At 37.1% G+C, this 24,743-nt stretch overlaps 1 protein-coding gene and 1 long non-coding RNA gene across 8 annotated transcripts in view; both read left to right on the top strand.

The window, feature by feature from the left end:
* Positions 1–24,743, top strand: part of LOC124367980 (protein spinster) — a 181,824-nt gene that overhangs the window by 63,469 nt on the left and 93,612 nt on the right. The gene's annotated exons all lie outside the window — the stretch shown is intronic.
* Positions 13,927–15,181, top strand: LOC124367981. The gene is made up of 2 exons (XR_006922934.1): positions 13,927–14,194; positions 14,790–15,181. It is a non-coding gene; the product is annotated as an uncharacterized LOC124367981 (long non-coding RNA).

Genomic DNA, 24,743 nt, shown 5'->3' with positions numbered 1-24,743 from the left:
AACAGGGCCTTCGGCAAGTCTTGTCTTTGCTTATACGATTCCCATTAGCCAAAGGACGACCTCGGTTTATTAATTGAATCTAAAGGTCAGATGGCAGCAGTCACAGTCCGGGAAAGTCACTAACTCTTGGGAGAAAAAATTAGTCAGTAGGTCAGTATCCAGTAAGAATTCTTGACATCAATATCCCAGGGACATCAAATTTCGTACATCGGTTCCGCTTGGTCCAAGGAAGAACTTAATTGGTTCTGGAGTTAGAGGTTGAAGGGTAGTAAAGTCACTGATCCGGGAAGGAGGTTAGCCATTTTGAGAAAGACTTCAGGTATGTTCTGTCAGCTCTATCGATGCTCCATCGTCAGGTATGTTCTGTCAGCTCTATCGATGCTCCATCGTCAGGTATGTTCTGTCAGCTCTATCGATGCTCCATCGTCAGTATGTTCATGTCTGTCAGCTCTATCGATGCTCCATCGTCAGGTATGTTCTGTCAGCTCTATCGATGCTCCATCGTCAGGTATGTTCTGTCAGCTCTATCGATGCTCCATCGTCAGGTATGTTCTGTCAGCTCTATCGATGCTCCATCGTCAGGTATGTTCTGTCAGCTCTATCGATGCTCCATCGTCAGGTATGTTCTGTCGTGTCCTTCGATGCTTCGTCGTCAGGTACGTTCTTTCGGATTGTAACAGGTTGAGTAGTTCTTATACAAGAAGAGCACGTAAACGGTGGTGTAGCTACAGTTGACAGGATTATTGCATTCTACGGTAGAACCCAGATTAAGCAGAATTAGGTACTTCCTCTGTCAGCGACTGCCACACCACAGACGTCTGGAGTAGTTACAGAACCTGACGACGACCTGCAGGGGTACAGAACCGGCTAAGGCCGGAACTGAAGCCCACGCTCGCTGTCACTTTACCGCTGCATCATCCATTCTACATTCCCTAATTAGCGAGACTCCCCTCCCCAGTCGACGCCTACACTTCCGCTCATGTGTAACAGATAGTGTGGGCGGGGAATTAGTTTCTCGCTTAATGTCGGTGTCATCAGATAGTGTTTGTGCGATGTGCAGAGAGAGGGCCGTGTGTGTGGATGTAGGTGTCCGTAACTCATCCGAATCCACCCAAACCATTAAACTTCTTCCTACTACCCCACAGCACTTCCTCGATTCCATCTGAACTTCGTCTAATCTACTCTTATCACCTACAACCAAGATCGCCAAGTTGTGGATATCACTAGCTCTTCTGAACTATCCGTTGATAGTTGTGGCAGATAGCTGTTGAAAGCTTTGCAAGCGATCAACGACTGGAATCCAACGAAAAGTAGGGAACGAGTCCGCATCAGCTGATTGCACACGATGGGTTAATCGAGTGCAACGGAACTATCGGTTCGTTACACGTGATCACGTGCAACATTGGCTGGACAATTCAATTACACGACGCTTAGCTTAGCTTATCGGTATCGTGTTTCCTGGTTAGCCAATGATATCGTCTTTGCAAGTAGTCCAGGGACTGATAGACAGTTGCATTGTAAATCAGAGTCTGTAACTTTGAAGAACGCTTGCTGAATAAAGACGTTATTTATATTTTTATTTTTTTTTATTTATTGTATAAGCGTATGATCTAGTAGTCACGACGGGGTAATGTTTTCTGAGAAATAGGTCGATCGTCAGATCCTGTAGTTTTGGCCGGTATCTATCCAGGAAGGTATCAAAAGGGTTAAAATGTCAATTGATAGATCTGTTCTTAAGTTATATTATTTTATCAATATATAATTATGAACAACTGACAGACAAAAACAGTACTTACGAGATCGGCGTCAGCCAACAATACACTCTAATAGTCATTTTTCAGTCAGCTTTTCTCGTTTGTTTATGCTGATTTAACTTAAACTGATTTATTAAAGTGTCTGGTAGTTTTATATCACAACGATACAGATTGATTAACAGTCACCATAGTGAGCCAAGGTTTTCTCGTTGGCTGGTGCTGATTATTTATCTGTATTCGGGTTGGTCAAGCTAGAAAAATGATACCGTTAAAAATTTTAAACTTTGTATTTCTTACCCTTTTAATTCCTATTCCCTTTGTAACCTCGACTAACACTACAGCGGGTTGACGATGGGTCTCATCTCTATGGCGAATCCCTTATCGATTTCACGTTGAACTGGGTTTCATGCTTGGACAATACAATATGCCTCCTCACAGTACCCCATAATGGGGTTTCATTTTGTATATAACGCTGAAAAAGGGTGTGAAATTGAAAGTATTTGTCGCGAAAGGAGCTCAGATAAAAATCGAAAATATCTTTCCCCGGTTTTCCACATAAACACGTCACAAATATAAATGATTCGCACATCATCTTAGAAATTTAATCGATGTACACAATTTTCTAATCAACTTGTTGGCCACAGAACTAAACAAAAGATAGTACATGTTGACATAAAATGTGTTTTAATGTAACAGAAGCTACATTTTCCATGCGTCACTTCGTAATGTGGAGCACGATCAAGTATGTAGAGCACTGAGGCACGCTCCTCTATTCAACCTCGATCCGACGATGTAAACATGTACTACGTATGAGGATTGCGTGAGTTTACATGACAAATATGTCGGTTCAGTAAAGAACGTTTTTAACGTATAGGGTGGGACCTCTGTGGGTGGGGGGGTGGAATAACCCCAAAACTGCGCCCCATCTTCACTGATAGCATATTCAAGCACCGATCACGCCGAAAGTACGTACAATGGCGCGTCAGTGGCTGCAGGCACAGGCCCGCGGCGAGTTATCCCTGACACAATGCCCCGCCGTGACACAAAGCCGGCTCTCGTCAAATATTCAAAAACGCCTCTTGTCGCTCTGTTTACAGGGCCAGCCTTTTGACCGCGGTAACCTCTCCGCTGTTTACGCCCTCCAGCCCCGAGCACCCTCCCCCCCCCTCGTCTGTCACTTGTATCTGTTACATGCAAAGGGTTCTTGTGTGCACATTGCGGTTTTCAGCGTTTCAAGTATTTTTTTCCCTCAGTGTTCGACTGTTCGCTTAACATCACTTTCGAAGAAAATAATGTCAAATAAAAAACAATCATGTCTAAGTCAAGATTACGATAATTTTGATAAGTGTGGATATGTCATGTTTTGCTGCCTTATTTTTCACTTTAGTACCAGACATATCCTTTGCAGGCCCGGCTGTGTACCTTTATTAGTTATTGATAATGTAAACAGATCTCAATTAATAATTTTAATGTTAGTGTTGTGGCAAGGAAATAATCTTCTGTACTCATGCGAAGTTTAAATAATATGTCACAGTTCTAAGTACCACAACCCAGGCTTGCAAGGGTGTATCATACTATAATACTGCAATTTCTCATGCTATGGTACTGTAATGTCTCTTGCTATAGTAATGCAATGTCTCTCGCTATAGTACTGCAATGTCTCATACTATAGTACCATGATGTCTCATACTATAGTATTGCAATTTCTCATGCTATGGTACTGTAATGTCTCTTGCTATAGTAATGCACTGTCTCTTGCTATAGTACTGCAATGTCTCATACTATAGTACCATTATGTCTCATACTATAGTATTGCAATTTCTCATGCTATGGTACTGTAATGTCTCTTGCTATAGTAATGCAATGTCTCTTGCTATAGTACTGCAATGTCTCATACTATAGTACCATTATGTCTCATACTATAGTATTGCAATTTCTCATGCTACGGTACTGTAATGTCTCTTGCTATAGTACCATTATGTCTCATACTATAGTATTGCAATTTCTCATGCTATGGTACTGTAATGTCTCTTGCTATAGTAATGCAATGTCTCTTGCTATAGTACTGCAATGTCTCATACTATAGTACCATTATGTCTCATACTATAGTATTGCAATTTCTCATGCTACGGTACTGTAATGTCTCTTGCTATAGTACCATTATGTCTCATACTATAGTATTGCAATTTCTCATGCTACGGTACTGTAATGTCTCTTGCTATAGTAATGCAATGTCTCTTGCTATAGTACTGCAATGTCTCATACTATAGTACCATGATGTCTCATACTATAGTACCATGATGTCTCATACTATAGTATTGCAATTTCTCATGCTATAGTACTGTAATGTCTTTTACTATTTATAGTACCATGATGTCTCATATTATAGTATTGCAATTTCTAATGCTATAGTAACTTACTGTAATGTCTCTTGCTATAGTAATGCAATGTCTCTTGCTATAGTACTGCAATGTCTCATACTATAGTACTGCAATGTCCCTTACTAAAATACTGCAATGTATCATGCTATATTACGGCAATATCTAATACTATGCTACTGCTATGTATCATGCTATAGTACTGCAGGGTTTCATACTACAGTACTGCAATATGTGATTGTCTTGCTCCAATTCATTATAGTAATTTATCACTCACAAATATTTGTGATTGTTGAGTTAAGATCCAATTCGCCTTCCTCTTAGTGCAGCGTTTGTAATCTGGGGTCATGTTCGTCTAAAGAGATCCAAAAAAAGTCGGCGACGAAGAAGCTAAAATTGAATTTATTACATCGTTTCGACATCAGAGACACAAGATATAGTGTAATATTTTGAGCTTCTTCTTCGTCGCCGACTTTTTTTGGATCTCTTCAGACGAACATGACCCCAGATTCCAGAGGCTGCACTAAAAGAGGAAGGTAAATTGGACCTTAACTCAACATTCACTTGGAATCAACCCTTCCTACCATAGCTACTTTATGGCCACAAATATTGATTATAAATTTATTTTGATCCAATTGCCTTTCTCCCTATTCTTAGAAATTATTCATCCCAGTATTATTACACGTTTAATATGTCTAAATATTAACAAACTCTGATCTAAATATTTTATTGCTCATGTACATCTCATTTCGTCCGTTCTGTAAAAATACCTATGCACCGATATTAGTTAAATTTCGATTTAAATGTTTCCTCTCCTGCCAGCAATTAAGTGGTAACTGGCCGGAAGGAGAAGGCGACGTGATCAACCAGTGCCTACTTTCCGTTACACTGTGAACATAATTAACTGCTTCCGGTAACTTCCGGAAGATCATCTCTCACTTCCTGAATTCTAGCATCTGCAGCTGAGGAATGCTTGGGTCAACTACTTTTATCCTAATAAGTTCATCAGTAACAGTATATTTCTGCAAAGTACAAAACATTGTTTATTCGACCATATTTGCCGTAATAGATTTGACTATCCCTTGCAGCTTCAAGACATCGCTGTTGCGGAGACTTTTAATTTCGCGTGCAAGACTTTTCTGTATTCAATTTGGCCATTTTTGACTAAAGTTTTTCAACCTAAAAAAGTGTTTACTAAACTTTAGCGTAAGTTTAATTTTAAGAAATTTCCCCAAATTTTTAATATACAGGGTGGCAATTAAGTCTTAGGACGATTTTATAACTTTTAAACGACAATAGATATCACAGCCAAATTGGGCATACCGAAACTGGTAATAGTAAACTACTTTTCTGTGTACTTGGTGATCGAATTACAGCCGGAAGGGAACATTTTGTGCCCCTACTTTAAAATTAGTTCACTAAAATAAGTATTCCCTACAACTTGTAACAGGTACAGTACAATTTCCTATTTACAAAGTATTGAACCTTTTACAAACTGTTAAACAACGATTTCTTCCGACTGGATCAACCTTTTGAAGTCTGGTTTACGGCATTGCCTTCAGTTCAACCAGATCTTTAAAATTTTACAAACTTTAAACAACAATTTCTTCTGACTGGATCAACCTTTTGAAGTCCGGTTTGCGGCATTGCCTTCAGTTCAACCAGACCTTTAAAATGATGTACGACTCAACATAGGCTGTCATTCAAGATTTTCTTCTTACCCCGACGGACCGTCCCCCAAAGGTGACACTCGATCACCATGTACACAGAAAAGTAGCTTACTATTATCGATTACGGTGTACAAAATTTGCTTGTTATATATATTGTCGCTTATAAGTTATAAAGTCGTCTTATGGCGTAGTAAGTCACCCTGTATTAGCACTGTAACCCTATTTGGTTACTATCTAAAAACTTCTATTTCAGTAAGATATCTATTTCATTATTAATTTTAAAAACAAGTTTCACAACTTGATTTTATTTATTTGTGCATGCCAATAGATGCACTTTTTGGCTCGTACCCCACCCCCGATAGTATAAAAATAAATGTATACTTAACAGTTTGTGCTGATAAACATACTAAAATAAATTAGGATAAGAAATTAATGATACACTGCAGTACTAAAAATGTGGAGTGCCAAGAAACGGGATTCTACGAAGCAATGGACGTTAGAGACTAGGTCGACATCGATTTGAAGATGACTCATCATACACTGTACACTGTGTGGGCGGGTGGTGCAAGATGCTGTGGCCCTTTGGTATTTCGTACCAAATATATGTTTTATTTTGTACTCATCCTGGTACATAAAGTAGGCACTTTTACGCCCTTATTTTTAGTCGTACAATTATGGGAGATGTCTCATCTATAATTAATACTCATCCAAGGCCGTAGCTATCGAGGGGGTCTAAGGGGTCGGGATCCCCTCCCCAATTTTTAATTCTGTCAATTACTTTTTTAGTAAACGATTATTATTATTCAAATAATTCAGTATTAATGACATGTACTACTGAAAGATCGTTTTCGACGTTGAAACGGGTCAAGAACTGTTTAAGGAACAAAATGGGGCCTTACTTTCTGTCCCCCCAAAGTTTTTTCCTAGTTACGTCCTTTTACTCATCCAAATGCTTTTTAGTTTCCTCATATTTTTATTGGTTATTCTGAAAATAAATCTAAACTGTTTAATTTAATTATTAAATAATTAAAAAGCGGTTGGATGTGTATTTATTATACCTTTTCCCCCACAAATCACATAATTCTGCGACTAAAAGTAAGGGGGTAAATCTGCATAAGGTTTGACATTGTTCGTATGGGGGGGAGGCGGGGGACTCAAGGTCATTTCACTATGGCTAACTCTCGGTCGGACCAGGTAACTCTGCCACAAGTGTGATTAACCTAACTATGAATGGGGATGAGTATTAAAAATTCATAAATGTTTATTTACTTGTAGTTATCGACTGAACTGAAACACTGTTACGTAGCTAGCTCTAATACTGTACATATTATTTATGTGAATTTCCACGATTATGTTTTTTTAAGTACGCAACAATTCGCTTCGTAATGAAAGAAAATTGTCGCGGTAATATTAATTCTTGTTTTTAACCCGAAATGCAGTTTGGTCCGAGGAAAATTTACCCAAAATACGGCAAATTTGTAACTTAGATGAGCCAGCAATTAATCCAGTGACTGCCCCCTTGGGCATATTCAAGCATTTACTTTTTTCTTTTTGCTCATAATCCAAACTGCAAACCGAAGACGTTTTTGTGAGTGGGGTCACTGTCATTTTTTAAATACGAATTGGATAATTATTTTTCACGATCGCTCAATACTAAGGGTACCTGGCAACTGTGTATATATTTGTGGAATTTCCTTTAAAATTCCACGTACATTATTGAAGCCTAACTTGAATCAGCCAAAATTGTACACAAATAGTCTACAACTGGAAACGATTAGAACAAATTCGACACAATTTTAAATTTTTAATAGTTATGAGATTTTCATCTCAAAATTCATTTGCGTCATAACCCAAGAGTTGATAAATTGAAATGGAACTAATCTCCCGTAGATTTGAGAAATAACTTATGAAGAAAACTTTTGCTGTTGCAATAGTATTACTTCTAGTGCAAGAGTTACGTGTTTATATTTACCTCTGATTGGCATAATCCATCTACAGATTATTGGCTTATGGACTTATTGTGACCCTTTTTAGGGCGAGATAAAAATTTTGTGACCACTTTCAATAAGTAATAATTTAAATACTAGTCGTAGAATAAAACCGGTCAATTTGATTTTTACAAATTTTATTTATAAATTAATTCTTAATATTACTAAATATTGAAGTAACAGTAATATGGTTTTTATTAATGTTTTGTATTATTAGAAAATTATAAAATGTTTGTTGCTACAATTTGCTGTATGTTACAAAATATATTCTGAACTTAGAAAGTGACGATAGCAATTATTGTTTGACACACACTATATCAATAATAGCGCATAATATTTACGTTACAATATTTTCATATTATAAATTTGATAAAGTTTTAAAAGATAAAATAATAAAAAGATAAGATAAAAGATAAAAAGATTAAGTTAAAAGATTACAAACCAAGTCTCTTTTAAAAAAATAAGTGTCGTGTTTTATGAACATCGTTGTGACAAAACTATAAAAAAATACTTGTCCATTAAACACTTTCTAGTTGTTTTTTTGCATGTAACAATATTCTAAGCTACGTACATTACCAATTGGAGTACTTCTTTGTTTAAAGTATGTTATTTTTCTTTATTGTTGTAATGTACTGACTATTTGCTCACCTGATGAAGAGGGCAGATCTCAATCCTCGAAACGTTGTGCTATACATTGTGTAACATACATATATGACGATGGAAAATATTCAAACTCTTATTTTCCTTTGGAATAGTTAATCTTTCGTACGTTAAATGTTTGTTATTTTTATTTTCTATTGTACTAACTATTTGTTCACCTGATGAAGAGGGTAGATCTAAATCCTCGAAACGTTTTTGTAACATACATATATGACGTAGGGAAATGTCCAAAATCCTATATTATTCTTTGGAAACGTTCATTTTTACACGCGATTCAAGTGATACGATTGGAGAGTTTAGCCGAACAGTGACGACGATAAAAAATTCTCCCAAGAATAAATCAGCGATCAGCTGTTTGTCAAGGGTTATTGCCTCATCAGCTGCTGTTGTATGTTCCACCCCCGCGGCGTGTGAGATGAGTCACGTGTTGCTGCACCCTCCACCCCTTCCGCTCTCCGCCGACCCCTCCCCACAGCTATTAACAGTTGAGGATTAGATGAACCCCCCATGCCGGCTTTAATGTGTCCGTTTGTATGATTTCTGGTCGTGATTGCACGATCCAGTGTATCTTTCGCTCGGTAAATATTCAAATAATTTGTATCATTGATGTATCAGCCTAATAATCGTGAACACAACATTCATATTGTTTCATGTTTGTATTAATGATTTTATAACAGCAATGTAAAGAAATAATCACGGTTTGTAATGCGTTTTATAAGCAATAATTTTGTAGCCTGCATTTAAAATAAACTGTGTCAATTGGTTGACTAAGGATCTCTTCTTATTGGAAAAAAACTAATTTAGTAACAAAAAGTGACAAATTTACAAGAATTTTAATTTTTTAATGAAAGATCTGACGATGGTTGGCGTCTTTGATGCTGAAAGGCCTCGTGCTTTAAAATTGAACTTATTGGACAAAATTGTGTATTTCCCTTGATGCACTCATGACTTTTAGTTTTTGAATGCGAAAATAAAAACAAACATTGGATAGTGAACGTTTTTGCTCTCCTTCGACATTCAATTAGCGCTCGTTAAAGAATCAATGTAACTACAGGTTTAACGAAACCCCCAAATATAAACAGTGAAAACCTACAGAGGGGCCCATGTGTCGAAATCCTCCTGCTCCTTCATTGACGTACGTGAATTGTTTAAGAATTGTCGGTGAGTGTCTGTAATATAAGTGAAGGAGACGTCACCACGCCGCTGCCGAGCGTAGAATGTAGAATGTAGAATGTGGGTCGCAAGCCAAATCACCGAATATTGTCGACATGGAACAGACATTAGCGTTATCTGGTGCAAGCGGGCTGGAGGTCGCGCCTCCCCCATCTCCCCCATCCTCCAGTGTGGTCGTTTTGAAGCGAATCCGATTGAAATCATTTGATTGATTGATTAGCCAAACCAATTTGCAACAGGAAATCTTCGCTCGGTGTTTAAATCAACCGACGATAACTCTTCCAAGTGTTGTGTGTGTTGCGTGCTCCGTCACTCTGTGATGGGTTCACAATTTTTCGTATTTGTACCAAAATAAGTTTAACAGTTTAGCTCCACTAGTCTGGTTTCTTTGTGGTTTCCCGCTTCGTTATTTCTTTGTCGCTCTCGGAATGGTCTGAATAATTTAGAGAGCGAAGCGTAACACGTCTAAGAATTAATAGTTCTGGAGAAGGCCTTTCTTTAGGAGGTAGAAATCTTACAAGGAAACTCGAGAAATACGGTAGTCGTTGATTCACGTATACTTAGACATAGATAGTTTTTAATTTCAAATAAATATATGACGCATAATTATCAGTTGTCAGTATACTTCTTCTTCTTCTATGGGGCGGCCTGATGTCATGCGATCAAGCCTCAAGAACCTTTTGCGCACCCCGGAAGCACACCTTAAGGACTTACTATTTTTTTAAACATAATACAAAACGTTTGATTTATCCAATCAGGTAGCCAGTAATTCCCGAATGCTGTCAAATTTGTTTTCAAGCAAGAACTCGCTTAGATATTTTTTCTTAAAGATTCAAAGGTATTATTGTACGTTTTGTATTCCTCTGGAGAATTGTTTAAGAAAAGGGGACCTTGTAAAAGATGTCACATACGGAAAGCGTTAGATGATTCTTAAGATTGCGTAAGTCACCGCCCTTGATGGCTATCTGTGACGTTCACTGATTGATAGAAGATCTTTCAAGTTATTGATGCTTGATATTATTACCCTGAAGATGAAAAATGAGGGCAATGTAAGGATACCGAGAGTACAGAAAGTCGCTCTGCACGTTTGTTATGGAGTGGCCCTTTGATGATTCGATTTGCTCTTTTTGTACCAAAAATATTTTGAAGATATGTTGAGAAGCGCTCCACATTTCAGTCACATGAGGTTGAGTTGAACCACCGTAGTTAGTGGATGGCAAGGCACACACAATTTTTCACTGCGTTGACGAATAATATTAAGTTGACATTTTGAAATTTGTGTGTGTGTTTTTTTTTTAAATCAGACAGTATGTAATCGATAGGTGTTGATGTTAGAGGCGGTGTTCGATTTTGGACTTTACACGTAGCAATTTTGTCTTGCTGAAGTAGCTGCACGCAATTCTTGGTAGGAACCCATGTAGTAGCTTTATTTATTATTCAATGAGGGTGAAAGAGGTGTCGAAGTGAATATAGATATTTCCTAAGTTTGATTAGCGAGATTTTGTCTTATTGTTCTACCCATTTTACTAGTTATGCCAATCTAAAGTTGATTAAATTTTTACAGTTATAACACCAAACAGGATTTGGAATATAAAAAGTGTACCTTGTTAAACAAACGTAAAAAATCTTTTGTTTTAATTTTATACAGCTCTTATTCACATTGTATCCAATGCGGTTCTCGTCAAGCGTGCATGCAACAATGTTTTGTTCCAGATGGAAATTTTGCCACCTGACCGATTTGACATCTGATTGTTGCAGTTGTAACTGAAAGCCGCTTGTTTTGGATGTGAATGAAAAATATACTTTAAATCCTCGTGATACGAGGGTCATTCAATAATTAAAGAGACAAACAGGTCTATAAAGGAAACCATTTATTTTTACAAAACTAAACTTTTATTACTTTTCAACATAATCTCCTTCAACATTTATTTATGCACTTGTTCCAACGGACCACAAGCTTTTTTATACCAGTCGCAAAGAACTGTTTATCTCGGTGTTTTAGCCAATTTCCCATAAACTTCTTGAGGTCCTCGTTATCCTGGAGCATAACGTACAGTTTTTCTTGCCATATGGTCGTGGGATAAACTTATGTATCTAGTCACCGGAATGTTTCTGTATTGACTGTCATTTTACGTAATCGGGACTTTGATCCTTTGATGATTGGAATAATTGTATTAGTTCCTTGCACGGAATGGAGTGCTGAAAACCCTAGCAAACGTTCTTAATAGGCTTTAGTGTCCTGAACCGAAAGGGTCCGTTCACTCTATTTCTATTAAAAAGATTCCTTCGAGGTGAAGGAGTTCTCACCACGAAGAGGTGAGCGGAGGCAAGGAAAGGCAAGAAGCGTGGTCGTGGCTGGGAGCGGCGGATGATTGCAGCGATTGTGGTCAGTGACGTCATCAAAAACCAGGACCAGGACACTTCGGGTAGTCCTTGGGACTCGGTTGGTGGAGCTCGAGAGATTTGGTATCTAATGTGGTTGCAGTCTTCTTTGGTTTTGCTGAGGGCTACTAGTGCACTTTCAACACTGTTTCTATGGCCATTGCGAGATCACAAGTTGTCTTGAAGTCCATCTAATCCATAAAGGGACGAAATGAAAGGTCTCAATCGCCCTAACGCGTTCTCCCAAGGATGGAGACCGTTTACGTTCGTGTTCTGTGTCTACTGGATTTATAGAGATGGACCTGCACCTGACATATGTAGGATGATTTGTTGTGTTCACAACTTCCGTTGATTAGAGATCTCAATTTTGAGATGAAACTGATCAGATAAGATCTCGTCAGAACCTGAGATGATTTAAGAGATGATGTTAAAGAGTTGATTTTGGTGTCAGCCAAAAGATCAAGTAAGGGTGCGATTTGTTGGAGTTTAAATATGATGCAACTCTTGGCGAATGTTATCTGGGTTATGAAAAGTGTAAACGTCCTTTTTCTTTGTCAACTACTTGGATTGGAAGTGTTGAATATTAAACGAAGGTCTGTGTAAAGTGTCGTTGGCAGCTAAAAGCGTGGAGTTAGGAAACGGGGGTTCTGAACATAACCAACTTTGTAAAGTGTTAAATCAGGAATGTGGTGGAATTTTGGTGTTTTAGGATCCACCTTTCGCCTTGGCTAAATGCATAGTCGCGGACCTTTCTTGATTTTTGTTGAACTTTTATTTAGTTGCCGTGGTAGCCCGTTGCGATCAAACCCATCCGTTTTGATAAGTAGATGCATGTCGGTGGGTTTTGCGTGGCGGTCTTTTTACATCAGTCAGACTTCTTGGTTCCAATGGATTGTGGGTATTTCGAATTGCCTAAAAGCAATAAATAACACGAACCCAGAGTCGCAGAGAAGATGTGATTCCGTAAAATGAGACAGTAATTCCGTAAACTGAGACAGTAGGGAGGGTCGGACGGATCTGATAGAGGGACTCAAGGAGCCTGTCCGACTTATAGCGACAGAGAGATGGAGTGGAGTCCGTCCTCCCTCGAAGGTCTGGCCACTTCGGCGCCACCACCCCATTTGTTTATCGACGGTTAGGGTTTCTCGCGTGACGCGGTGACGTGGACTGACTCACCCCCTCATTGATCAGTTGCGCCGGACTATTGCTGGTCATGACCTCCGCTCATTAACATGCGGACCCTCATCATCCGGAGATGAGGTTAAGGGTGTTTTATGAGGGATGATCGGCCGCTTTTACCCACCCGCTGGGTTGTCATTTTTATTGCCGGTTAGTTATTGTTTGTGGTGGATGACTTGGTTATAAATTACCTCAGGGGCAAGGGTTGCTTGGGAGGGTATTAATTGTGTGTTCGCCTAGAGGTTTTTATACGCTGAGAAGGGTTTTGTTGTCTTCTGAGTAGGGAAATTATAGGTCTGAATATATGAATAGAGAATATTTTTAATGTCTGATTAGCAAATTTTTAATTTTTTAGAAAATAATTTTAGAAAATTTAGGAGAGTTGTGTTGTTATTTGTTTGGGAAGAGTTGGGTTATCCTCTTGAGTAATAGAGAGTTTAGTTATCCTCTGAGTAAGAGAAAGATTTTTTTATTACCTTATTGGGAAATGTTGGGTATCCTCTTAAGTAAGAGAGAGATTAGTTAATACCCTGAGTAGGAGAGTGTTTTGTTACCATCTGTTTACGAAGAGTTTGGGTTATCCTCTGAGTAAGAGAAAGATTTTTTATTACCTCATTGGGAAATGTTGGGTATCCTCTTTAGTAACAGAGAGTTTAGTTATCATCTGATTGGAAGAAGTTAATTTATCTCCTGAGTAGGAGAGAGTTTTGTTATCATCTGTTTGGGAAGTGTTGGGTATCCTCAAACCCTTTAAAGCATAGTGGTCCCACCACGGGATCACCTTTTTGTTTATTTTCTGTTTCTAGCAGCACTGTGGTTCCGCCGTGGGACCACTTTTACTGTCTGCTTTGTGCTTCTATCTATCGGAAAAAATGTGAACTACGTCCTCAAACTCATACCAGCTGTTGCTAGCAGCCATTCAATCGTGGTTGTTCACTCCATACTGACAGATAGACGCTAACCTATGTTTTGGTGTTGTAAAACTACATTTAACATTTCATCTAAACAAGGTAAGTTCTCTTACATGGTTTTTATTGTTTATTACTATTTCATATAGCTTCTAAGTCATTAGCTTTAGTCATAGTGCTAAAAATCTTGATCTTGCACTAAAATAAATGTGTGGTCCCGCCTTGGGACCACTATGCATGGTAAAGCTAATTTGATAGAACGTATTTTTGTAAAGGTTTAAAACTACAAATTGCACTTTTCACTATTTCTATTTTAATTTTTTAAGTTTCACTAACTAATATGTTCTTAGAACTTATGAATTTACTGAATAATTGAAAATTTTGACAGACGTAGACTATTATAAGCATTTTCATATCAAGAAGACCATAATTATATAGGCCAGTTATCTTCGCATCGAACTACCACGATCCGAATGAAAAGTCTTCAGTCAAAAGAAAATTAAAAAATGGCACAAAAGTAGATGTACCGTCCACTACATTAGTAAGTGATTACAACAAGCATATGGGGTATGTTGACAAGGCCGATCAACTCAAAAAATGCTACCAAATAGACAGAAGAAGTAGAAAGTGGTGGCATAGGATTTTCTTTCACTTCTTGGATGTGTGTATTGTAAATTCATACATAATGTTTTCGCAGCAAAGTGAAGGAGCCACTTTATCTCTGAAACAGTTCAGGATCAACTTATCACAAAGCTTGATGTCCAGTGACAAGACTAGAAATGGAAGCGGGAGAAAGAAGAAAAATACCATGTCCAGTTTCAAGAAAAATATTTCCACAGAAATCAGAAGCAGTGGAAATGTGCACCTACCTATACATATGAGTAAGAGAAGATGCGCCAACTGCAGCACAAAGGAGAATCCTCATCGTTCTTTTTGGGGTTGTAAAGCGTGTGATGTTGCGTTGTGTTTGACTCAAGAAAGAAACTGCTTTCTGAAATACCATTCTGCCTAGTACAAGAAAAAAGTTTGAATCATGCAACAATGCATCCAAATGTACATATTTTTCAATAAATTGATGTTTTTATTCTATTCAGTGCATTTTTTATGAAAAAAATTCCTGCTTATATAAGAACATGGTCTAGTGTGCTAGTGTGCATAGTGGTCCCATAGTGGAACCACCTATATAAAATATATATAACAAAAATTAAAAAATAAATTTATATATAATAATGTTTATTTATATTCTAAATAACATAAAAACCAAATGTTGAGTCAAAATTTCAAGTAAAATGATTTACGTGCTTTAAAGGGTTAAGTAATAGAGAGTTAATTTATCATCTGATAGGGAGTGAGAGTGATGTTACCATCTTTTTGAGAAGAGTTGTGTTATCTTCTGAGTAAAAGAGAGTTTTTATCACCTTATTGGGAAATGTTGGGTAATCCTCTTAAGTAAGAGAGAATTTAGTTATCATCTGATTGGAAGTAGTTAAGAGTTGGGTTATCCTCTGATTAAGAGAGAGTTTTTTATTATCTTATTGGGAAATGTTGGGTATCCTCTTAAGAGAGAAATTAGTTATCATCTGATTGGAAGGAGTTAGTTTATCCTCTTGAGTAAGAGTTTAGTTATCATCTTATAGGGAATGAGTTTTTTACCATCTTTTTGAGAAGAGTTGTGTTATCCTCAGAGTAAGGGAGAGATTTGTTATTATCTGATTATGAAGAGTTTGGGTATCTTTAGAATAAGGAATTGGATATCTTGGTTATATATAACTAGGGAGGTACAAGGCACTTTACTAAGGTTTTTGTTATCTTCTGTGTATAGCTTAATACCTTCTTTTGTAACTAGGTTTAGATTATCCTATAAGTAGGTAGTGAGTTGTTATCCTCCGAGTAGGTGTTTATTAAACTCTGTTTAGAGGTGTTAGTGTTATACCACCTGAGTTGGCAGAGTTGTGTTTCTTTCTGTTTTAGAGAGTTATCTTCAATTAATGAGTGTGATATCTTCAGAGACACAATTTCTAAGGCTAGGGACACACAGTCCCGGTTACCGGGATGCCGGTGATCGGCATCCCGGCCGGGATTGATGAGAACATATAGTTTGTTGAAGAGCGCACACACAATGCCGGTGCTGTGCGGCAAAAAGCGTGCCGGTCCAGACCGGCAAGCATGCTACCGGTGACCGGGAGCCCTGCAGCCGGTGAAAACCGGGTTGGCAATACAAAACACTTGATATCTGTCGTGCGTGCTCACACAGTGCCGGCCGCCGGGTCCCGATTCCAGTCAAGTCTGTGTGTCAGTGGTGTCGTTTCTTCTGCACTTACTGATAATCTTTTGTTTGTATTTTTTCTTGCTATGTGTCGCCTCAATAACACTAACAGTTCGTCAAAAGATTTTATTGACATCCTGTAGAAGCCGAAAAACTTTGTTTCATAAGTCCGAATACTCTCGTAAAATTTTCTAAATCTTTTTTCAGCTTTAGCATCTACATTAAATGGATGAACCCAATGTACCCTATTTCGTTGTTTTGGTAATTCATTTAGAGCCTCTAAACAACAAACTAACTTCACTTTGGATAGCATGATTCGTTCCGAACAACACTCAAAGGTTAACTGAGAGACAACTTGATGTTTATCGCCGGGACTGTGTGGCCAGCACACAACAAACCGTTTACCGGCAACCCGGTGGACGGCATCCCGGTAACCGGGACTGTGTGTCCCTAAGGCCTGGGACACACAGTCCCGGTTACCAGGATTCCGACCACCGGGTTGCCGGTAAACGGTTTGTTGTGTGCTGGCCACACAGTCCCGGCGATAAACATCAAATTGTCTCTCAGTTAACCTTTGAGTGTTGTTCGGAACGAATCATGCTATCCAAAGTGAAGTTAGTTTGTTGTTTAGAGGCTCTAAATGAATTACCAAAACAACGAAATAGGGTACATTGGGTTCATCCATTCAATGTAGATGCTAAAGCTGAAAAAAGATTTAGAAAATTTTACGAGAGCATTCGGTTATGAAACAAAGTTTTTCGGCTTCTACAGGATGTCAATAAAATCTTTTGACGAACTGTTAGTGTTATTGAGGCGACACATAGCAAGAAAAAATACAAACAAAAGATTATCAGTAAGTGCAGAAGAAACGACACCACTGACACACAGACTTGACTGGAATCGGGACCCGGCGGCCGGCACTGTGTGTGAGCACGCACGACAGATATCAAGTGTTTTGTATTGCCAACCCGGTTTTCACCGGCTGCAGGGCTCCCGGTCACCGGTAGCATGCTTGCCGGTCTGGACCGGCACGCTTTGTGCCGCACAGCACCGGCATTGTGTGTGCGCTCTTCAACAAAGTATATGTTCTCATCAATCCCGGCCGGGATGCCGATCACCGGCATCCCGGTAACCGGGACTGTGTGTCCCTAGCCTAAGTCCCCAGGAAAATTTCGTTGCTCTTTGAGTAAGGCTTTGTAAAGCACCGATTCATTTACAAGAGTGGTGCATGAATTGGATGCTCTATTCTTGATGTTGGCTCTGCTGCCTGTTGTCGTGTTTTACGTTACCTATTTTACGCAAATCTAAGACTGTCAACAACATGGGATGATTGCATTCATGCGTATTCTTCACTTTAGAGGTCGTGATCCGAAGTCTTGCTCATACAAATAACTTGCCCATAAGAGTGTCTAGGCACACTATTATAATTAAGGAACCTACTCTAGAGTTTTAGTTTGTAACTCATATTTGACGAGTATGTTCGGTTGATTCATTTTCTTTTTTTTCTTTTGGCAGGAAGATGATTTTTAACAATCCTCTCTGTAATATGTCTAGTTTTATTCGGCTATATTCTTTCTATTCGTTTCTAGTTTGTGTGTGTGTGTGTGTGTGTGTGTGTGTGTGTGTGTTTTTAATTTACGCAACAATCGTAGTTCTGGAGTGTTGTAGTTAAGGTATTAGCGTTTCATTCAGTTCATAGTGTTTTCTTCCAGTAATATTCCTGACCCCTATTTGGAAGTAAGTAAAACACAGCTTGAATTTTGGTACTTTTTCATCGTAAGAAACGAATTCAACTTTTGCAGTGAAATAGCCCTTTCTAAAGCTGGCCATAACTATGACAGAGGTAGGTCAGATGGTCAGATGTGAGATTATTCATTACTCTCGCATGAGGGTAGAATAAACTTTGCTGAACACAGAAGCCAAATTGCGCTGTGCATCCCCACTCACAGAGCATCAGCCATGGAGAGGTGCACAAACACAAGGGGTACTGTATTGGCTCAGAAGTTGGCTATTGCTTCGGCCACTACTCTCCTTTCGTGTGTGGTTCTCCACTACGAAACTTTTCAAAAGTGTCCGTGGAAAAAAACACACACACAAACGGCACGGAATATTACAGTGCACGTGCTTGATTTGAAAAGTATACAAAGTGATCAAGAAGTTCACTTTCTGCCTGACTTTGAATGAAAGAATGTATACAAAATTAAAAATATTTTTGAGTCTATTGGAGCTACTTTTTGGCGTACAAAAAGGTTGTAAAGGAAATTCATGGAGAGGACGATTAGCTTCTTCGAACTAAAATGTTCCAATTTTCATCTCATCTTTTCGTGATAAATTCATAATTGGAAATGGGACATCAAACCAAGAATTGTGGATACAGTAAATCTTTACATCAGTTTTTGTTCTAGATATTGAATATCGAGATTTAACAAATTTATATACTCAAAGATCAATTTAAGACACTTGGAAAACATAAATTGTGATTTACGTTTTTAGCGTTGCAACGAACTTACCTCAAAGATAAACGAATAGTTCAGTATGCCATTAATAATTGTTATCTCCAAAAGAAACATCAATACTAGATTTTCGTGTCCTTGTCGGGTCGTTGGACATTGCTTAGTAAGGATTTAACGCTGAATATTAAAAAATGAATAATTAAATATTTGTTACATGTTGTAGGTCTAAATACAGCACGTTCACTTTTTTTAATTCTGTCACATTTTTAATGTCTCGATTTATTTTTACAAATCACCTTTTTAGATTTATTGTTTGAAAATATATCCTTAGTTGCTCCATTGTGAGTCCTTAAAAAATATCAAGGGCGAAATTTTTAATCGCTTTATGTGTATATTAAAACACAATTTACGGGATCTTTATCCCGCCATTCTATTATATCTTAATTTATTCAAACAGTGTGTTATTAGATCCCTAAACTGATAACCTTGAAAGCAATGTACTATGGTTATTTCGCTGGTGTAGTATTCTCGTATATGTATATAAGCAAAATAATGAGAAAGATATACTTGCCATTCAGTTAAAACTAATTGTATGAAATACTTATGGTAGTTTTCTTTTAATTTATTATGATATATTTGCTTTAAACGTTGTATTTGTTTAACATACAATATTGAAGTGGAAAGGTCGAATGTAAAATAAAAAGTAGAATAGTCTTTTTTCGTACGTTGAAGTGTAATATAAATACACTAAGCAGGATTTACCATTAGTGAATAAATATAAATCTTAACGAAATACATTTTTATTTCTAGTTACTTCAATACCAGGATGCAATACATACCGGGGAATACTCGGCAATTAATTGTAAATCTGCGGTATTTAAACAATCGTTGGTGCTCGGGTAGTGTGGGGAATATAAATTAAACTCGGCTTTCCCGCCAGTTTTGTTTAACGCAGTAATTTATTTTGCTATCGGAAAAACAATTGAATCTCTATCTAGACAATGCAGATGGCTCGTGTAATTAATTATTGTTTTTCTTTTCAGATCTGTCACTGTCTGCACATTTTTGTTTGTTCACGGCGTAATTGGTGGGAAGGATTTATTTATTTATTGAAACTAATTGATTTTACTTCACATCAAATCCACTGCTATTAATATATCTTTTTTAAATAAGGTGTGTATTAAACAGAGAGAGTTGCGGTTATTGAGGCTTAGTGAAATCTTCTTTATTTCAGTTTAAAAAAAGAGCCGATGGCCGAGCCGTCCAAGACGGTGGACTTTGGGTCTGAGTTAGAGATAGTGCAGGTTCAAATCCTGCCTGCTGCCGTTGAACTTTTTATCAGTACCATCGACCTTGTACTGTATCGACTCTCCTTATTCTGTTGGAATCTCGCAACGAAGTGTGGCATGATGCCCGCTTGACCAATTAGAACACAGGCGCCGTTCTCTGGTCATAAGTCGCGCAACCAAAACACGCGGGCTTTTTAACGTAATACCTATTTACCAAAATGTTGATCGAAATTATTTGCTTAAAGATTAATTGTACCTAATCTTTTCGTAACTTAATGCATTGGTATAGACACTTTATTAAGCTGAATAGCGTCGGGAATGCCAATAAATATGTAAACTTTAAAACAGAAAAATGGTTATTGTGGGTAATACTTTGGAGATAGATACATGACACCGCGGACTTTTATGTAGGCCTTTTTGAAATGTTCAATTCCGTAGTATATTATTTTATTATTCGTCGTATGGTTTAGTCAGTATTTAATGAAAGCGCTCAAAAATATCAATGTTCTCATTATGCTAACTTTTCTCTGCTTTATATGATTTAAATATTGAGGTCTCATATCTGGGAACCTGCCCTAGTTCATAACGAAGCCGACAGTGAAAACCGTATCAAAATCCGTTGATTAGTTCAGAAAATGTCGATGCGCAAACAGACCAACACAAAAAACTATTTTAATTTGTACCATTTCATTGTGTGTTTCATTTTGGAAACGTATAACGTATAAACGTATCATAGTTGAAACGTATGACTAAATGGTACGCATCCAAATTGTTTTTACTTGTAAATTGCGTACATTCTGAGTAATTAGGTGATGAAGTACAAAAGAAAATTGAGATTATTTAAAAAATGGAACATTTAAAACTGCTGTTGGAATGCGTATTGATATATATATCTTTACAAAGAAGCATATCTCATAATTCTAGCATAAAGAATTCCATAAGGTCGTGAAAGTCCTCGAGCTTTGCTATCGTCCTTCTCGGGTTAAAATGAAGATGGCGGCAAGTACAGTCAGCTCTTAACATCGTTAATCAGTGGAGGTCTACTGTGAGCTAGTCCGGAGTGTACAGAACATTAATATAAATAGGTTTTGGAGTGGCTACCCCTCATAGGCACACGATCGGAGTTCTGGCGACGAAGTGCTGTTGAAATTTGGGCGTCCCTCACGATCTGGTTTTGAAGATTAGATTGAATGACTCAATTCTTCCGTGTACTAGAAAAAATATCGCTTCCGGCTCAGTCGGCAAAAGGAAGATTTTATACGTGGCTGTCATCTGAAGATGCATTTAGATGTTAAATTTGTACAGCACTGATGGAAAAATAACTTGGATGTTTCGCATGTTCATCCTAATCCTAACACTTGTATACATTTGGAAACTCCCATCATTTTGAAACCTTACATGACAAAAATAGTAATTAGCATATAATTTACATTTCTATGTAAAAACGTGGACTTAATTTAGTTACAATTATCCGAAATTCTGTTTTTGTAAATATTGTCACTTACACGGTTCAATTGACTACTTCTAAGACTTTGAACAGCCGCCATTTTGAAATCTTAAGAGTATTCTAAAAGTATGTTGGAATAAATGTAGCTTGAAATTGCTAAACAATTTTATGAGGTTTCAAGTGAAACACCCAACATTTAGATGTTGCATGAATGCGAATTTCCACCGTCTTTAAACGTCGGTCGGTAGAACAGCTAACGAATCATCCAACGTATGTATGGTATAATAATGTAAGTCGCTTTTTGTGTTGGTCTGTTTGTGCATCGACATTTTCTAAACTACTCAACGGATTTTGATCCGGTTTTTACTGTCGGCTTTGTTATAAACTAGGGCAAGTTCTTAGGTATGATACGTCAATATTTTAGTCATAGAAAGTGGAAAAAGATTGCATAATGTGAAAATTGGTATATTTGAGCGCTTTTATTGTTAATACTGACTAAACCATAAATGAACCATAATTAGGACCATATGGTCCTAATTTCGCCTCAATAAAGACGTGTTTCCTTTCTTTCTTTCAAACCTTACGACGTATAACAAAATAATGTTCTACGGAATTGTACATTTCTAAAAAGCCTACAAAAAAGTCCGCGATGGCACATATCTATCTCCAAAGAATAACCCACAATAACCATTTTTCTCTCTTAAAATTTACATTTTTATTGGCATTTCCGAATCTATTTAGATCGGTAAAGTATCAATATCAATTCATTAAAATACGTAAAGATTAGGTCAAATTATTCTTTAAGCTAATAATTTCGACAAATATTTTGGCAAAGAACGGCGCCTTTGCTCTGATTGGTCGAGTGAGCATCATATCATACTTCATTGCGAAGTATTAATAATGATTTCTATGATTAACTAATCTTTAACTAAAGTTGGTTGAAACCGATTAGTAGAGTTAGCAGTTATTGTTATTTATTGTTGTAACATAGTAAAGAAAAACATTTTATTATTTAACAGTTTAATTCTTGACTGGGATTGATTTTATTAGGTATAGTAATTTATGTGGTTATTAAAAATTTCATAATTTTGATAGCAACGCCTACTAAATTGCGTGCAAAACGGCGGGTTACTGCTAGCAGTACAGATAGAAAAGGCAAAGTAGTCTAACTTTTTGTATACATTTAAAGACTGTTAGGCAACCTGCCTTAGTTGTATTTCGACAAAAGTAGGCTTCTCAGAGCTGTGTATATACGAGGCGTATATTGTGTATATATTTTCTTGATCGGAAAGAGGCAAAATCAACTGTGGTACAAAAAAACAAACAACAACCAATAAACAAAAATGGCCATAAATAACACTATTTAACATATTATCTTGATCGTGGCAAGAAGGCAAATTCAACATTTGCGTCGTATATATAATTCACTCGAACCAGAAGTTCTCATACAGGCGCAAAACCCACGGAATTGCATGCGAAGCCGCGGATAACGGCTGTAAATGAAATAATCTGTAACATCTTTCTGTATTTTGAAACAGTTATCTTTAAAGGCTGAATTTAACAAAAAACAATTTTTCCTAATCTAAAATCGATTGCCCCATCTTAGAAAAAAACTTAAGTACGACGTAATATACGGTTTACATAAGCTTATCGATTACAGTAAACTTTCCTTATGTTGATTCAATGGATCTGGGGGTGGAAAGCATTTTTTAAATATTAAATTCATAGTAATTTTTTGTCAATTTTTTATTACCTGTAGGGTTACAGGCAATTAAACTATAAAATATGTGCTGTTTGTAAATCAGGCTGGGATAAAACCCGTATGAAAATAAAAATGTGAAACCTCTACAGTATTTACATGGGTTACAAATGCGGAGAGTGAAAGTTTTTATTAATAAAAAATTTTAACTCCGTTAGGAGAATATTTTAAAACATTTCGTCATTTTCATAAATCTATTGCATCAACTTAATGGACAATAATGTCAGTGATGTCCTTGAAGAATCATGTTGGTAATTTTATAGACTTAGTAACATCCTGTATAGACTTGTAACATCCTGTATACGCAGTCGAGGATAAAGACGTTATGGACGCAAATTCCGTTATACGTCATAATATGACACATTAAACGTCTGTCTGACTTGTAAACCACTCTCCGGACTTATTGATACGCATATTGGGCCTTATAGTATTTAATAATCATAATAAACTTTATTTATCTCTTAAACAGGATTTACAACAAATACGTGTGATAAAGATAATTTACAATGTCAGACACATTGCATCTAACAAACAATACGAACAATTTATAGTTAACAGAACACTATTCTGTATTAAAAGAGACAAGCAAAGTACGATTCCTCCAAGGCGAGCCTGTTCTGAAGATTCTCACATCATAATATAAGTAATGTTATGCAACAAAAGTAAATTAAGTTAAATGCATAGTAAATTTATTAGAAACATAGCATCAACGTCAATTGAATGTGGTGAAATCGATTTGAGATAATATCCTCTATTCTGAAGTAATTTCCCTGAATAGAGAAAAGTGGAATAAAACATTTTTTGATCACTGCATGTGTATTACTGACACACAATGTAGGCTATTTTGTGGTTAGACCCAAATACAAAATGGCTGAAGACAAAAATATCAAATTGTTATAGTATGTACATATGAGTTATACCTTCAGGAAATGACGTGTTCTTATGTATGACAAAATATTAAAAACTTTTTACTAAAAATTTTCTTAAATTTTTTAAAATATCATTTTCTTAATCTTTAAAGTAATTCAAAATCGTCAATTTCTGTTTACACCCGTTAACGAAATTTTTTTTTTTTTTTTTAGAAAAAAAACTCATTTTACTAGTAAATTGGAATGGATCGTGATTCAGAACATGGATGAATGTATGGCAATGTGGGTGGCGACTGAGTGCATCCCCCTCCTTATTATTGCAAACAAATTTCCCTGCCACCCTCGAGAGGAATGTGGTCCAAACATTAATCTCATACGTAACTGTGACTCGGTTTCAATTAGTCTAATAGTGTTGTTTTAAATTTTAGAAAGGTTATTTGATGATAAACCGCAAGGAACATTGATTGTTGCTGTAATTTTCTTTTTACATGAAGAATTACTTGTTGGTACTCCTGGGAGGCGAGGCACGTGCCGGGCCCGCGCGATCTGCCCAGCCCAAACCACTTAC

The sequence above is a fragment of the Homalodisca vitripennis genome, chromosome 8 (genome assembly GCF_021130785.1).
Source record: "Homalodisca vitripennis isolate AUS2020 chromosome 8, UT_GWSS_2.1, whole genome shotgun sequence".
NCBI classification, from domain to species: domain Eukaryota; kingdom Metazoa; phylum Arthropoda; class Insecta; order Hemiptera; family Cicadellidae; genus Homalodisca; species Homalodisca vitripennis.
The sequence above is the reverse complement of the archived record's forward strand: the minus strand, read 5'-3'. Positions and strand labels throughout refer to the sequence as shown.